The 13,194-nt window shown below is 37.0% G+C and overlaps 1 long non-coding RNA gene across 2 annotated transcripts in view; it reads left to right on the plus strand.

Annotated features, from left to right (window-relative positions):
- Positions 1-13,194, plus strand: part of LOC122240122 — a 93,952-nt gene that overhangs the window by 20,479 nt on the left and 60,279 nt on the right. For both annotated transcript variants that reach the window (XR_006219462.1, XR_006219461.1), the window contains exon 2: positions 1,332-1,512. This is a non-coding gene — a long non-coding RNA (uncharacterized LOC122240122). The remainder of the gene's footprint in view (positions 1-1,331; positions 1,513-13,194) is intronic.

Consider the following 13,194-nt stretch of genomic DNA (forward strand, 5'->3'; position numbering starts at 1 on the left):
GAGCAAGAAAAAAAGGCTTATTGTTGTATTCCATGTTACTTTGAGGTTGTTCTGTGAAATATCTGTATGGCTTTGTCTCTTATCCTTTGTTAAAATGTCATCTTCGTAGTGACTGACTCACCCTAATTAAAATGACAACCCTCATTCCAGCCCAATACACTTTCTCCCTCTTCCCTGGTATTTTTCTCCAGAGTATTTGCCATCTTCTAATGTTCCATATAATTTACTCATTTGTGGGGTTATCATCTGTCTTCCCCAACTACAATATAAGCTCCATTAAGTAGGAATTTTTTGCTATTTTCTTTACTGCTGTATCTTCAACACCCAGAACGTTGCCTGGCACAGTAGGTACTCAATATTTTTTGTTAAATGAATGCATGAACTAATATGTACGTAAAAATATCAAAAATAAGTACAGAAAAATTTAATAGTTATCTCTAGTTTCTGTGACTATGGATGTTTTTTCTTTATATTTTCTGTATTTTCTAAATTATTAAAAATAAGTATATATGATTTATTTCATAAAAATAAAACTTTATTTAACAAAAAATTGTTTTCACTAGACATAGGCATTTCAGGGTTTTTTCCTGCTCATTTTAGTATTATTGAGATTGTCCATTTATCAGTAATCATGATTTTTGTCCTAGCATAGGATCTATAGGGAAAAGATGGTTCAAAAAAGAAGACAAGTGGGTCAAGAGGAGAATGTTGATAAGCTGAGAGTTGAGAATTGAGTCTGGGTATAATAGCCAGAATCTAGGGACACACTGGACACAAAAACTGAGACTCACAACCCAGAAATCCATTTCATAAGTCTCTGTATGAATCTGAGCAAACTTCATTTTTTCAAATCATCCTTTATTTCACTTTTAAGACATTTTAATGAATTATTTTATTGTACCTATACATTTAAAAAAATATTCATTAATTTTGAGAGAGAGAGAGAGAGACAGTGCACAAGCACTGGGAGGGGCAGTGAGAGAGAAGAGAGAGAACTCCAAGCAGGCTCCATGCTATCAGCAGGGAGCCGACTCAAGGCTTGACCCCACAAACCATGAGATCATGACCTGAGCTGAAATCAAGAGTCGGATGCTTAGTCAGCTGAACCAACCCAGGTGCCCCTTATTGTACCTATACATTTATGATAAAGGTACGTTAAAGAATCGGATAAATAAACCTTGGTTAAGAAGTGTCATTGTTCTCTACGGTACCAGTCAGTATGCTGATACAATCATAGCATTCATGATACTAGTAGTATGGTTGGGTGTTTGGCAGATTATTAAACACCTTTCTGAGGAGCTGGAGTAATTGCGTGACGTTTCTCTCCCTAGAGTGAATGATAGCTTCAAGACTAAAATGACCACGAAAAAAGAAGATGCTGGCTATGCAGCATGGAAGAAAGCCATTGGATGATGTGTTTCCTCCATTCACCTATCCCACTTTTTCTTTCCATTTTCACCTCAATTGGAAGATTGGAGAGGCTGAGCAGTAAATTCTGAGTCCCAGCACCAGGTAAGTTTTTCTAAGAGGAAAGTAGTTTATCTTGCTCCATATGAGTTTCTTGTGACTCGCAGGCTGTACCAGGACTATGGATGAAGGTAATATAACTTAGGAGTTAAGAACATGGTGACTTGGAGTAAGATGAATTTGATTTGAATTGCAGCTCTTCCACTTACTAACAATATTGCCTTGTTAAGTAACTAACTTTTCTGAACCTTACTGTTATCATTTTTAAATGGAAAAAAAAACAAGAATTAAATGAGATGTCTTTTAAAGAGTGTTCAGTATTGGATCACTATTGAGCACTTAACAAATTGAGCTGGTACTCTTGGTACTACTAATACTATCATTAAAATTTTCATAATACTTGTTTAGTTAACTAGTAGGCAGGCTGGCAGGCTGGACTTCTGGAAAATGAAGAGAGGGAGAACTTGCAAAAAATAATTAAAAACTATTATGCCTAAGACTCTCAGCTTTCTACTAAATGATGGCTGTTGATTGCATTGTCATTTTGAAATATAACATCAGAGCATTACTGTATAGATACTACAGCGTCATGAAATTTGGTACATCTTGACCTTAAATAGTGCTACACTGGCTCAAGGTATTCTTTGACACTTATAGCATGCAATACCATTCCTGAATCCCAACCAGGGTGATCAAATCTACATATTTTATTTTTTCAAGAATAAAAATACCACCAAAAAAACTTAGAGCACCACTGGTTGGAGGATCTAGAAATTTCCCCTGATAAGCATGTAAAACATAAAATTCAGTGGATGGGCAGCAGAGAGTTATGAAACACCACCATAGACTGTGAAAAAATAATATCAGGGGAAGGCTAGCTGATTCATATGACACATTTGCTTTTTATCAAGATTTCCTCCGATTAAGTATATGGTGATGATTATTGTAAACATCCATTTGATATTGAAACAGCTGTTGGCATCCTGAAGGAACCAGCCATCGCTCCCTCCACACTGTGCCTTTCCTGCCCTACTGCTCTGTTTTGTTTTTGAATCTAGACTCATTACATTAATAGCTCAAAACCTTCTCAGGCGTGTTAAAAATAGATTGTAAGAGAATTGAAAGCAGTGTTTTCCTCCTCCCTCCCACTCCTTTTCTCAACTGTAATATAATGGCACTCCTCAGAAACAGTCCACGGAAATCAGGATTTTCTCAGCGGCTTGTGTGGGAAATGGAGACTATTGTGAGCGAGCGTTGCAGCCCACTGCTTGTCAGGAAGTGGTTTTTAGAACCATTAAACGAACACCTTCCATTGTCTACAGAGGTTTAAAGTCCAATGAAATCTCCTTATTCCTATTTCTAAACCAACTAGGTGACGGTTAATACATTTAACCCTTTCCATTCTAGAGTCTCAGGTTTATTGAAGGCTTTTTCTCTCAGTGATTTTTAACCTTTTTGGATTCCTGGACTCCTCTGAGAATCCAGTGGGATAGTTCACTCCTGTGTTCATTTTGCAGGGGATCTTTGTTCTTCCCCTGTTCCCACCCCTCATGTGGAGTTGTTCTGTAGCCCATCTGAGAAATTAATGATCAAGGGAAAAACTCGAAAGAAGAGAAAGCAAGACTCTCCCTTCTCCCACGGCAATCCATTGCATGTTTCTCATTTTTCTCTGCAAATTTACTTTAAAAAAAAGGGGGGGGGGCTGAGTTCTACTGACAATAATTTTAAAAGCTATTAATCATTTTTATAGTCTCGTTTATTAAAGTGATAGTTTATAGGCTTAATTTTTTCCCTACCATAATAAAACTACAAAATGAACATAAAGGTGTATACAAAAGAGTTAGGCCAAGAGGGTAGAGAAGGAATAGGCTATGTTTAACCTGGGCATTACTGTTGTTCCACTCTCTAAACATTTGAAGGGCATTTGTGGAGATGTAGCAGCCACTTAATTATCATTTTATCTTGCTTCGGAAGGAATTTGCAGAAGAAGGTTGTTTTCTTTTTGAAACGTGTTTTGATTATATTTAAGATCCTAAGATTTTGGTGTTTAACAATGGAATTGGCTGACTTAGAAGATGAGGAGTTGGCTGTCATGGGCATATTCAAGACAAGGATGTTGCAGTATCTGACGGGAGTATTATAAAAAGCATTTCTGTTTTCTGTGGCTAGATAACCTCTACGGCACATTTACATCAGAAATTCTACGAAGAATTCTACCAAGAATTTAAGTGGTCCATAGAAAGAAAATTTTTGAGATGTCTTTTCTTTCATTTTCTTTTTCCCTGTGGAAGTACACCCAAGAGAATGGTTTTAATTAGTGCTGAGATGGAGTTTCGGCTTTCTAGTATCACTTATTTTCTGTGTGGCCTTGGATATCTATATCTATGATGCTCTTCCATGAGAACTATGGCCTCTTTTACAATATCTTGAACATAAAAAAAAATGTCCTATTATCCACTGGGAATTGATTGCTGTCATTTAGGGAGAATGAAACCGTAGTCTGACATTCAAGGAAAGAGTACGTTTGAATTAACTGTCTTATCAAGAACTTTCTGTCATTTTTTTCCTCAAGCATGTTCATTAACTACTGTTTGAGAGTTTATACTTAAAATTTTGCTTTTCTCATCTAAGATCGTATTATCTGCTGTTATTTGTGTTGAATGTATAAGCTGTGAATTGCCAGATTGATAAAATGTGATAACATTTAACATCCAGTATTATTTTTCAAACGGACTCCTTGTGACAAAGGCTCTGCACAGTCTGGGATTCCTTATACTGAAATTTTCTGACAGCCCTAACTTTGGCATATGTATTAGTCACCTCAGGCTGCCATTACAAAATACTATAGAGTGGGTGGTTTAAACAATATCAATTTATTTTCTCACAGTTCTGGAGGCTAGAAGTCTGAGATCAGGGCGTTAGCATGGTCAGGTTATGGTGAGAGCTCTCTTCCTGGATTCCAGATGTCCCCCTTCTCACTGTGCCTTCCCATGGCCTTTCCATAATGCATGTGTATGGAGAAAGAGAAAGCGAGAATTTTCCTCTTATGTCTTCAGTCCTACCAGATGAGGGTTTCACCTTTATGACCTCATTTAGCCTTAATCATCTCCTAAAAGCCCCATCTCCAAGTACGGTCACATTGGTGTTAGGGCTTCAACACAGAAATTTGGGGAAGACACAATTCACTCCATAGTAGTATAGCATATGTTTGTTCTGGACCCTGTGCAGACTTTCAGATACATATAAATGAAAGAATGGGAAAGAATTTCATTATAACATGATCTTACCTATGATCTACTCTTGTGACATGGACTGCATAAAATATCCAATATAATTAGGATAGTTAAAAGTGTGTGTGTGTGTGTGTGTGTGTGTGTGTGTGTGTGTGTGTAAGAGACACAGAGTCAATAAGAATTTTGAAACTATTTGCTAAGTACAGTGTATAGTCAGGGATGATAATAGCTTTCCTCCCCTATAATAACAAACAAACAAATACCAGAAAGATATTTACTTTGCCCTCAGGGGGTTGGAATTTAATTGAGGAGCTAAGAACTAAAAACCATCCAAATGAAAAGTACATTAAAAAGAAAAGCTCATATATGTTAAGTACTGAGTAACTGGATCAGAAAAGAAGTACAGTTAATGTTCAGAGATTCATTGTGGTGTGAGAAGATGAGGGAAGATTCTGATATCAGAGGATGTACGACATCAGATGACATAAGTGGAGAAGGAAGTTTAGGATACGGGGGTGGGGGGATCAGAGAAGTTTCCTTAGAAGAGATGATGGCTCTCATCTAGGGAAAAAATTGGGGTAAGGGGAAGAGCATTTCAAGCAGAGGGCACAGCACTAAAAAAGAGCACACTCAGTGTGTGTGGGAAACCACAAGCAGTTACCATAACTGGATGTGGAGGGTGAGGCACAGGGCGGAGAGAGAAGAGGTAGACTAGCTGCTCGGAGGTCATATCACTAAGGACTCTATGGCCATAATTGACTCTACAGATCAACACTGCCCCTTTCCTTTCTGTTATCTCTGGTAGTTCATACTGGCCTTCTCTGTCACAGGGATTATGGCAACAACTTCCTCTTCTAACCTCTCTCTCATCTCCCCTCCACCCTGCTTAGAGAGCTTTCTAAAAGGCAGATCTGATTTTGTCCTTTCACTGCTTAAGTCCCTGGAACAAACCTACATTCCCTAGGCCCTGCCTACTGCTTCGCTTTCAATTCTTGCCAGATTCTTCCCATAACAGTCAGCTTTCTGTCCTAGCCATACCAAAAAGCCTGCGATTTTGTCTTGTCCAACCCTTGGTTATGTTGCCACCACTGCCTGGAATGGCCTCCATACCTACCTCCTTTTAACCCCCAGCTCAGAGATCACCCTCTCCATGATGGCATTCCCAACCCCCTTTGCCCCCAGGTGGATCTGGCCATACTCTTTTTTATGCCTAACTTTATCCATAGGTGCAAATACTATTATTGCAGCTTAGTATGGAGATGGATACAAGAGATGTTGAGAAAGCCAAATCAACAAGATTCAGTCAGAGAATGGATGTGGAGGGAGGAAGGATTTGGAGTCTGGAATCACTTCTGGGTTTCTTTCAGAATTAGAATATTGTATGTCATAGAGAACATAGAGCGAAGGATTTGGAGAAGCAAAGACAATGATTTCCATTTTGGTGAGGTTACATTCATGTTGCCTGTGGAGATCCAAGGTGAGATGAGCTACAGATCATCAGATATATGTGCCTGGAATGCAGGAAAAAGATCTGGAGGTACACATTTGGGAATCAATACATTGGCAGCAGGTAAATCTTTAGGCATGAATGAGATTATTCAAGGTGAGACTATAGCGTGAAAGGGGAAGAGGGAAGTGGATGTGTGGTGACTGAGAAAGAAAGTAGGGTGGAAAATTGCACCATATCATTCTTCTTCCATTTTCCCCATCATTTTGGCCCCTGGGACCACAAAGATAACAGTGCAACTTAATAAAAGCTCTATAAACGGAAAAGATATGTTTGCTATTCAGGCCCTTAGGCCACTCCAAGGTAAGTGAAATGGCGAATCTTAGAAACCTCCCTGTGATCTATCCTGACAATGACAATGGGGAAATCTCTCTAACCTCATCATATGTGATTGTGTGTAATGCCAGTGTATGCATAATTGTGTGTAATACCAGTACAGTTATAATTCAATATTAAAAAAATTAGTTATATTAAAATAGGACTTTGAGTTTTGGAGTACTTCTGGTTATTAAAACTTAATGCCTTAAATAATTTAGAAACTACTGAACAGGAATATCTCTGAATGTGATTCTTAGATATAGCAATTTCTTTTTCCAAGTTAAAATGTGAACAAACACATAGTACATCTTACAGCAAGAGAAAAGTTAAGAGTGGACATATTATTCAAAAGATCATCTGTTTTCTTTACCAAGAAGAAAGAAATACCTTTTTAGTCACAGGAAGAGAGAGTATAGGGAATGCATGATCATAATGTATAGATGAATTATGACAAATGAAGGTGATAGGAGAATTCCCTTGAGTCAGGTGTGTGGTGAGTTAAATCATGCAAGCTATCTGTGATGGTTGACACATGATTTGGTGCAGGCATTTCTTAGTACTAATATTTTTCATGCTCCCTCACACTTATTCAAACACTGCAGAACTTCCTTACCAGCAATAAGAGGAGTTTTTAGCTTGCTAGAGTACTATATTTCACTCGGTACTGATCGATAGAAACAGTACCATTTTCCGCATCTGAGATGTGAAAGCTGATCTCCCTTGTCTAAGGCCCCGGGCAGGGGCCTACTTTTCTACAATGGGTCAATGAACAGGCGGGAGAGAGGGAGGAGGCCGCAGCTTCTCAGCTAGAACAGTTAAATCAATCTTGGCAAATCAAGTAACATGCCTCAACCAGGCTACTCTTATCTCCATGTGGTCAATTAGAGAAAAATCTCATGAGGAAAGAGAAGAAAAAAAAAGAATGATGTAATTTCTTTTCTAGCCTCCTTGGCATGATTCATATGAATATTCATTATTACACATGGGAGGTATATATATTATCAGATCTGGGCTTAAATATAGAGGCACCTTTGTAAGGAAAGAATAATTCAACATAAACTTTGTATTTGTCTTAAGGAGGCATGAAATATTCAGAGCTCATATAAATTTGGGACATAGGCATATGCCACACTGTTTTCAAATGTTTATTTTCTGCTCTATTCCCATAATTGTCTAATTTTGGCAGTAACTATTTTTGTCTTAAAGTGAAAACATGCTTTTGATACAAGTAAGAAAATTATGTGCGGTAACTTCAAGTTAATTTTATAATAAATATGTATTAACATTAGGTAATATAATTAATTTTTATGATTTTATTTTTTAACTAGAAGTCTTTAAGAAGGCTATGCTTTTGTCTTCATTGCACGACTTAGTTATTTTTATAAAAATAAAGATTTTCCACGTCACATTTTCAAATGTCTTAGGAAAAGAAATTTTCAAAAGGATTTTAAAGCATTGACAAATATGTGGCAAATTTTATTTTAAGCATATTTTTAAAATATCTATTTTACTGATGAATAAATAGGAGATATTTAAATGACATTTCAAAGTTAGACTAGAACTAGAAAGAAAACTGGGACATACTTTTAAGTTCTTTTTAACCCTGACCTATCCTACTACAGACCTATATGTGAGCTCTGCTTGGATGTCTAGTGTCTCTATTTTATATGTTACAAGTGGAACCTATCATTATTTTCTCCCAAACCTACTCCTTCACTACTCTTCTTCATCTTGGACTGTGGTATTACCATTCATCCAATAACTTAGGCCAAAATCTTGGATTCATCTTTTATTTTCCTTCCTTCATTTATCCATCTTTCAGCAAATCCTGTTAGTTCTACTTCTAAATATGTAAATAGAATTTTTTGATATTCCATTACATTCAACCTAGTGTAGGGCACGAACACCTCTCATTGAGATCATTGCAGTAACCTCCAAATGTCAAGTGTGTGCTAAGTTCAATAATTCAAGCTATCTCATTGTTATTTTTGCCCTTCTACAATCTATTTTCCACTCAGTGGCCAAGTAGTATTTCCTGAAACAAACAAACTCAGAACCAATCACTGATCCATGTAAAAGTCTCTGCCTTTAGAAGAAGTCTTCTTAACCTGGCCTATACACCCTGCATGATCTGTCCTCTGCTTTTCCCCTCTAGCTCTGTCTCTTCTATTCTCCCAGTAGTACAAGTACTTTCTTTTTTTAAAAATTTTTTAAGTTTATTATTTTGATACAAAGATAGAGTGTAAGTGGGGGAGAGGCAGAGACAGCAGGAGAGAGAGAGAATTCCAAGCAGGCTCTGCATTGACAGGGGCCCGAACTCATCAATCATGAGATCATGACCTGACCCAAGTTGGACACTTAACCAACTGAGCCACCTGGGCACCCCAGACAAGTGCTTTCTGATTTGCTCACCACTTTATCCATGGCAGAGTTCTGAGCATGAGAGTAGACACTCAATACATTTGTCAAATGCATGAACAAAAATTTTATATATTTTTCTGAGCCTAAATGAAGTTCTCCTAAGGCTTTGGTGCTGAGCAGAGCTCAGATTAAATCCTTACATGGGTGTTCATTTGAGATTTTGGTATCAATAATCACTGAATGAAAGCTTAGGGCAGTCAGGGTTTGCTTTGCAACCTGTGCTATGCCCCTTCCTTGGTATTTCCTGTAGACTTAGCTACACCTGGGCTCTGAGATCAATCCTGAGTTAAGATAGGAGTGATTCAAGGGCCTGGCAGGTAACTCAACTTGACGGTTCCTTCCTATCAGTCCCACTATGACTTTGTGAATTTCTGCCTTATTTCTAAGCCCAGGTTATATCTTGATCCTTGTTTTGTTACTGGATTTTAGCCTATTTTCTTCTGCTTCAACAACTGCTCAGTAACCCCTTTTTTCCAATTCCAGGATCAAACTATACTAATGTCCACTTGAGTTGACCTGTATTCAACATTGTACCATATTGGAATCATCATAGATCTCTTCTAAAACTGATTTAGGATCCTAGCTGAGATCCCATAGTACCAAAGCCATCCAGAAGAGAATGAGTGAACAGTCATAATGTTGAAACTAAGCCTTTAGAAAACACCCAAAGCTATTTATGCATAAATCATGTGAAATCTCTTACATGCAATTAAAAAACAATTACAACAAAATCCCATGGTGTTCAGTATTTGCATAGTTCCAAAATAGTCCTATTTCCTTTAAAGAGAAAAACCTGAGTGGGGAAAGCTACATGGTAATATATTTATTCCATATGTAATCATTAACAATATTTCACTATGGCCCATTTTTGGGTAAGTTGTCAATACCTCAGGATCTCCAAATTAAGGGGATTAAAAAGAAACTGATTCTAGTGAAGGTGTATGGCCTACAAAAAGCTGATGTAGGAAACAAATTAACTTATTTTCAGAGCTAATCCTTTTAAGCTTGAAGGAAAACCTACCTCACATTTCTTAATCAGTATCTTCTGTAAAGCTTCTTCCCTGACAGAGATAGGAATTTGGGAAGGGATAAAGTGAGCTGTCCTTTCCAACACTACAGCTAAGATTTTCATCTTGCTCGGGTCTGCAAAGCACTCTCAAACTCAGCAGGAAAATATTGAAGTTAAGTTTTGCTATCCCTTCTGATTTTATCAGATTTTCATGCCACAGAGAACAGTGAACAAGCTAGAGAGGCAGAGATAAATGAAAATTCCCTTTGGTGAAGGGAAAAAGCAATCACTACTAGTGTTGTAGTTTTTTTATTTTTCTGCTGATGACAAAAGGAAATGGTTTAGTACTTTGTAGGTAACTATTGTGTCATAAGGGAAACATGCTATTTAATTTACTTGTAGATAAAGTGTAAATTAATAAATTATAAATGAATCTCTTTTTATCAACCACTGAATATTATATAACCCTATCATTTTAAGTTTTTATCCTTCTTTTTCTTGAGGAAAAGAATAAGAACCCCAAGAAATAACCCTTTGGTGCTTGTATTATCTGCTTGGGCTGTTGTAACAAAATGCTATAGACTAGGCAGCTTAAACAACAGGAACTTATTTGTCACAGTTCTGGTGACTGGAGGTCCAAGATCAAGGTGCCAGCTGGGTCAATGTTTGGTTAGTGAGAACCGTCTCTTTGGGTTGCAGACAGATACCTTCTTGATGTGTCTTCATATGGTGGTTCTTTAGTATATGCAGGTGGAGAGAAAGACATAAAACAAGCTGTCTGGTATTTCTTCTTATAAGGGCACCAATCCCATCATGAGGGCCCCACTCTTATGACCTCATCTAAATCTAGTTACCTACAAAAGGCATATCCCAAATATTATCACATTGGGGGTTGGGGCCTCAATATATGAGTTTAAAGAGGGACACAATTCAGTCCAGAGCATTCAAACCCTAGACCCCCAAAATGCATGTCCTTCTCACATGCAAAATATATTCATTCCATATCCACAGTCCTTAAAGTCCTAATTTATTTCAGCATTAGTTTTAAAGTCCAGAGTCTCATCTAAATATCATCTGAATCAGTTATGGATGAAACCTGAGGTATGATTCATCCTAAGCCAAAATTCCTCACCAGTTGTGAATCTGTGAAACTAGACAAGTTATGTGCTTCCAAAATACACTGGTGAGACAGGCATAGGATAGACATTCCTGTTTTGAAAGAAAGAAACAGGAAAGAAGGAAGGGACTGGGTTCCAAGCAAATCCAACACCTAGCAAGACAAATTTCATTGGATCTTAAGGCTTGAGAGTAATCCTCTTTGGCTTGAAGTCCCACCTTCCAGGCCCACTGGGTTGGCAGGGTCACCCCCATGTCTCTGCAGGATGACCCTGCTCCTTTCACATTCTTATTTTCAGTAATGTGTTCCTCATTTTCATTTGTGTCTTGACAAGAATCACCCTTAACATCCATGATTCTAGCATGTGCCTCAAAACTCCTCCAATCACTATCATCCAGTCCCAAAGCTGCCTCCACATGGTTAGGTATTGTTACAGCAGTACTTTTTTACATAAAATAATTTTATGAGACCTTTTGATAATGACACCTGGGAAGTTACAGTCATCAAGATGATTTTAGAAAATCTACTATTTGTACATACCCAGAGCCAAATGAACATTGCAAGAATAAAATTAATCCAAACCTGAAAAAATATTATGGATTTCAAATAAAGTATTTTTATCCAAATAATAGGATCTGTGCCTACAGAATGATGTAAAATTGGGACCACTACTATTTTATTTCCTTGTTGATTAGCATTTAAAAATCAAATTTATATGTGCACATAGTTAAATGAGTCAATTAATCCTATAAGATTTATTAAGGTAAGCAAAGACTTCATTTCCCCCCTTATATTTGGGGGAAGCTGGTTATGTTAATAGATTATAACAGTTGATAAAAGAAGGCAGAGCTAATTAACTCCTGTTTTGCTTCTATTTTCTCTAACATAAACAATGGTTTTAAAATGGGAACGTACTTATTAAATAACATGAAAAATATAATCTATTGTAGGTTAAGATGCAAAGAGAAAATAACAGCCTACTTTAGATGAATTCAAGTGTTAAAGCCTTAACAATATATCTAAGGATGCTGAAGAAACTTTTTATGTTCATTTCAGAATTCTTTGAAATTCCATGTAACCACCAAAAAGGGGAGAGTGAGAGAACGAGAGATATGGAGAAAGAGTATGTCTATGATAGGTAAACGTCCTAATTTTTTTTAAAGAGGGAAATGCCTGGTTAAATTCTTAAGAGGATTTTCCAAATTCATGAGCATTTAGAAGCAAATGAGTGGTCACTAAAAGCCAGTCTGATTTTTCTCTCCGTGGATTCCCAGAATATACAGTGTATAGGGGAATATAGTTAGTAGCATTGCTTTATTTTCTCTGCTCTGCTCAAAACTCTAGCTGCCAACATCCCTTCAGCTTCATCCAAGGACTTCTCAAGAAATCTCTTTTCAATAAGTTTGGAAACACATGGTATAGTGATGATACAGGTAGGCTTCAGTAAACCATTTGAAAACATCAGAATGTCTTTGTGAATAATATGGAGAAATATAGGCTGAATGATAGCACAGTGCAGTGATCTTGTGGTTATGTGAGCAGTCATACTTTCTTCCTCCCTTCCTCACCTATAAAAAGGTATCAACCACCAAGAGAACTGAGTGAATCACAACTGTTGAGATTTCAGGCATCAAGGAGGAAATGGGGAGACTTTTTTTGCAAGGGTATTGTTGGCATCCCCTCAAATAATATCAAGTTGGCAACTTCTTGGTTATAGTTTCTGAGGACAGTATCCCTTGAGTAAATATCTTGAAAGCCACAAAATGAGCTTTGCAAAGAATGAGAAAAGCAAAACAAAGGAGTGTTTCATATTTAAGATTTAAATCTCTGTTCTTGGACCTGTGCCTAGTTCTAGCAAAACAGCAATATCTATCCAACAAATCTCATACAGACTATCTACAGAAATGTTGATTTTCCAATTGAATTATAAATACATAATTGAAAAACTACTTTATTCTTCTTATACTTCTTTTTAAAAAGCTCTTTAAAAAGTTAAATGTGCTTTATAAGTGTCATCTCAGAAAACTTCTCATTTTAACCATGGAAGATAGTTTTATTTTATTATAATATTTTTACAAATGGAAAATAGAACATTGCAAAATACGTGAGTTGACCAAGATGA

Source organism: Panthera tigris, chromosome B4 (assembly GCF_018350195.1).
Source record: "Panthera tigris isolate Pti1 chromosome B4, P.tigris_Pti1_mat1.1, whole genome shotgun sequence".
Lineage (NCBI taxonomy): Eukaryota > Metazoa > Chordata > Mammalia > Carnivora > Felidae > Panthera > Panthera tigris.